Source organism: Myotis davidii, unplaced genomic scaffold (assembly GCF_000327345.1).
Source record: "Myotis davidii unplaced genomic scaffold, ASM32734v1 scaffold1115, whole genome shotgun sequence".
Classification (NCBI taxonomy): Eukaryota; Metazoa; Chordata; class Mammalia; order Chiroptera; family Vespertilionidae; genus Myotis; species Myotis davidii.
Window position 1 is genome coordinate 997,933 of NW_006287910.1, and position 4,870 is coordinate 1,002,802.

The window sequence follows — 4,870 nt, forward strand, 5'->3', positions numbered from 1 at the left end:
GATCTTTGCACATTTTCTACAGTCTGGCTCCCATCCTGTTATCAAATCCCATGTTATGACCTATGTCCCCTCTATCTGACACAGACCCTCCAGAACCCAAGTACCAGCCTGTCTGCCGGACGGAAGCCCACTCAACCTCATGACCCCTTTCTCTGTAGTTGTGGGCACCAGAGACCATTCTGTCCTTGGCCCTCTATCCGTGTTCCTGGTTCCTTCCCTCTCTTTTCCTCTCTCTGGTTAATCATCTTTGGCCAGTCCTTGACTCTTGCTAGTGCCCAGAGATCTGCTTCCAGTCCCATGGTGCTCATTCTATATCCCTCCTTCCCCCTAACTCCCACCATGAGCACAGCTGACCCCATGGCTTCAACCTCCGCTCCCTGTCAATGACTCACACACCTGTCCCTCCACCGCCAGCCTCCCCACAGAGCTTGAGGCCCACAGTTCCAGCCTCCACTGTGGGATATCCCACAGGCTTCTCAGTTCTTCATGGTGAAATGGAATTCTTCCATTTTTTTTCCCAAGCCTACTCCTTCTACATCCCCTTCCTGATCCAAAGCACAGAACTCTGGCTCAATCTCACTCACATCCCCTTCCCCACACCTGTGTAACATTCCCTAATCCTTCTCCCCATCCATGCCCCACACCAGGGGTCCTCAAACTTTTTAAACAGGGGGCCAGTTCACTGTCCCTCAGACCGTTGGAGGGCTGGACTATATTTAAAAAAAACAACTATGAACAAATTCCTATGCACACTGCACATATCTTATTTTGAAGTAAAAAAAACAAAACGGGAATACAACAATATTTGTATTTGCATGTGGCCCGTGGGCCATAGTTTAAGGACCCCTGCACTAAATGATCGCATACTACATTTTAAAGTGAGAGAGATTACTCAATATTTTAGAGGATGGGTATCAAATTAACATTGTGGTGTCTGTAGGCAGTATAAATTATTCAAGGATCCATTTAAATGAGATCATTCAGAACTGCTCAAATAGTTCTCAAATTTATAAAGTAGAATTTAGCTCGGAAAAGCCTATTCTTCAAAGAAACAGGAATGGGCACAATTCAATGTTTTAAATTTAAACTATTTTTCAGAACACAAAATCCTGCTATTAATATTATATCAATATTTTTTCTTTTCTGCCCACTCAGCACCAAGAGCAATTGTTCATTACATGTAAGGCCCTCTACTGCTTCATGAAATGTAAAAATAAGACACAATCTTAGTTCTGAAAAACTTACATTCAGAATTTTTCCACACTGGCCTAAGGCAGAAACTTCCAACCCACACATTCTGCATTCCTAAAAGATCACTGCAATTTGTGTGAATGCTCCAGCCTTAAGAACTTTGGGGTTTCAGTACCTCTTCAGCTCTTCATTTGGAGAATTGAAGATCTTTTATCATCAATTAACATTCAGAGAGCAACCACTCTAATCTACCAAATGTCAGAAAAGGAATAATTAAAGTAGGATGCCAACCCTCTCTGGTTTGCAGATTTGCCTACAAAGAACTTTTCTTGGAGGAAAGATCACCCCAGTTCTTTAGGTTTTTAATTGATATGACAAAAGCCCACCCCATCTTCTCATGAAATTGGAAAGACGACACTAGAGGGACATTTTGAGCATTATTTCTGTATTCAACTATTGGTGTTACACACATGATCTAGACCAGGGTGCCCTCAGCCTCAGCACCACGGACATTTTGAGCAGATAATTCTCTGGTCTAGGGGTTGTCCTGTGCAATGTAGGATGTTTAGCAATAGCCCTGGCCACCACCCACACAGTGCTAGCAGCTCCTCTCTACCCACTCCTTACCATAATAATAATAAAAAAATGTCTCCAGACAACGCAGAGAGTTCCCTGGGAAACAAAACTGCCCCGTTGGAGAGCCACTGATCTAGACTACAACTCAAATTACCCAAAGGTGAGAACTGTGCTAATCAAAAGCCTGAAAAGACTTTATTCCTAGCCAGAAAAACATGTAACATTCGCCAGAAAGGCAGTGGAAGAAAAACATTACTTTTTATTTTCTTGACTGCATACTCCAAAATGTATGAGACGCAGCCCAGGTGTGGGTTACACCACGGTGGGCACATGGAAGACATCAGGCTGAACTTGTACAATCTACTCCCTTCAACCGTCCAGAGACAGGGTAACAAATCCACAGCAGCTGTAGGCATTGACAAACGACAACATCTGTTACTCCTGCCAGTTCAAAATTAAAAGAACGCCGTTCTAAAGCACTAGACTTGCTCCCGAATTCTACATGTGTGAAAAAACTGGGTCTGGACGAGCAGTCCCTCCCCGCCCCCGCCCCCCACGCTCCAGGGAGGTTGAGACGGCCCCAGTGAGGTTGAGACGGCCCTGGTGAGGTCGGGACAGCCCCGGTGAGGTAGGGATATCACCGGTGAGGTAGGGATGGCCCCAGTGAGGTCAGGACGGCCCCGGTGAGGTCAGGATGGCCCCGGTGAGGTCAAGACAGCCCTGGTGAGGACGAAACTAAAAAAAAATAGTTCTGCTAATGACTACCTCTGCTATTTTAAATAAATCAAGAATCACTGAGCCCTATCAGTTTGGCTCAGTGTATACAGCATCAACCTGCAGACTGAAGGGTCCCAGGTTCGATTCCGGTCAAGGGCATAAAACGCCAGTAGGGGTGTGCAGAAGACAGATGATAAATGATTCTCATCATTGATGCTTCTATCTCTCTCTCCTCTCCCTTCCTCTCTGAAATCAATAAAAATATATTGAAATGGAAGCATGGAAAAGTGTGTGGAATCTCGGAGAGAAGGCAGTGGGAGGGTGGGTGTGTGGGAGGTAATCAACCGAGGACCCTGTATGCATATATGCATGGCCTATGGACGCAGAAAATGGGGTGGTGAAGTCTTGGGGTTGGGGGTGGCTGGAGGGGGTTAATGGGGGGAAAAAGGAGACATGTATAATACTTTCAACAATAAAGATGAAGAACTATTCTTTAAAAAAAGATGCTTTAAAAAAAAATCCCTATGGCCATAAATTTTTAGGATCAGAACTTTGTACCTACCAAGTTTTCTCTGACACCCAGCATGTGGTAATCATTTACCATCTTAACCACTATGCACCTGTATGCAAAACCCTCAAGTATGATGATACAGGAATCGGCTTTAAACAAACACTAAAATTACAGGCTATCATCTCCTCACAGAAGCCTCCATTCTAAGTAAGAGTGGGATCTGGAAAGGCATACCACAGAAACTGGTCATTTCAAGTTTGGCTATTAGGGATTCTTTTGTGAGCTTTAAAGTAAAAAGCAGGAACAGAAATTCTGGTAGTCCTTTTCAGTAATGATCAGGAATGTTCCACTCATGCTCCTACTGCTCCTTATAAACTTATAGACAGTACGGTGATAAATAATTTTCCAAAATCAGATCTAAAGGGGGGAAAGCATTTGGCTCAGGATGAGTACAGAAATAAAAATGGGTTGGATTGTAATTAGTTAGGTCAGAAATGGGGTCCAAGGCCCCTCTTTTAGAGAAAAGAATTAGACATACAACAGGGAAATTGGCCTCACTCTGCAACACTGTCCAACAAAACTTTCTATGGGGATGAAAAGCTCTATATCTGCACTGTTCAGTAGCACATTGTAGCCAAAAAGACAAACAAAAAAACACCACACTGTGACTGTTGAGCACTTGAAATGTGGCTTGTGTGACTGAGAACAGAATTAATTTTATTTAATTTTAATTAACCTAAATTTAAATATTTAAAGCCAAATGTGTGACCAGTGGCTACCATACTGGACAGTGCAGGTCTAGGTTCTCTAAGTTAGTGTTTCTCAACCTGAGGCAATTCCTCCCACCCCGAGAAAACAACTGCTTCATCTGGACAGGCTTTTGGTGGTCACACGCGGGGAGGGGGAGGTTTGCTCCTGGCATCTAGTGGGCAGAGGCCAGGCATGCAGCGAAACATTCTACAATGCACACAACAGCCTCCCACAACAGGGAACGATCCAGCCCAAAATGTCAGCGGTGCTAGTTTGGAAAACCCTGCTCTAAGTTTACTCAAGGTTGGGATTAAAGTAAATGCAAAACAAATTGCAATACACCTTGTCTAAACATAATACCCAGGAAGAATGAGATTTTCCAAACAACAGAAAAAGGTCTGGGTGGTTCTACTAATTTAAAGCAGCAGGCTTTTACTAAAAAGTGTATGTCGGTGTGTTGAATAACTTATTGAGAATTTCAGCATCAGAATAATTACTTCCTGTGGCATTTTAAAACTTGAATATTAACATAAGTAAGCACTGTGAGATTATGTGGTAGGGCCTCTTTTTTTTAAAAATATAGTTTATTGTTTTTTTTTACAGAGAGGAAGGGAAAGGGATAGAGAGCCAGAAACATCGATGAGAGAGAAACATCAGCTGCCTCCTGCACACTCCCCACTGGGGATGTGCCCGCAACCAAGGCACATGCCCTCGACCAGAATTGAACCTGTGACCCTTGAGTCCGCAGGCTGACGCTCTATCCACTGAGCCAAACCGGCCAGGGCTAGGGCCTCTTTCTTATCCATTAAGACATACAGTATTGGAGGGCTGAGGCTACCACTCCTACTCTTCTAGTTTGAATACCTGACCCCTTCAATTAACCTATCTGGTTTCTTGAGACATCATTAATTTCAGATACAAGAAGAAAACTGATACTATTGTGAAAAAACGACAAGAATATGTAATCGCAGGTCTGCAGATCTACATATCACCTAAAAAAAAAAAAAGCAAGAACACAATTATATTTGGACCAAGGAAATGCACTGAGTGATTCCACTAAATCAGAGGTCCTCAAACTTTTTAAACAGGAGGCCAGTTCACTGTCCCTCAGACCGTTGGAGGGGG

At 43.4% G+C, this 4,870-nt stretch overlaps 1 protein-coding gene across 2 annotated transcripts in view; it reads right to left on the bottom strand.

Annotated features, from left to right (window-relative positions):
• The window catches only part of PDXDC1 (pyridoxal-dependent decarboxylase domain containing 1), a 55,587-nt gene that overhangs the window by 48,588 nt on the left and 2,129 nt on the right, over nt 1–4,870 (bottom strand). Inside the window, exon 1 of one of the 2 annotated variants that reach the window (XM_006759681.2) lies at nt 2,024–2,254. The exons of the other annotated variant lie outside the window; for it this stretch is intronic. The gene's annotated coding sequence lies outside the window, so the exon portion shown is untranslated. Of the gene's footprint in view, nt 1–2,023; nt 2,255–4,870 lie in introns of those variants that run through there. 2 annotated transcript variants of the gene reach the window in all.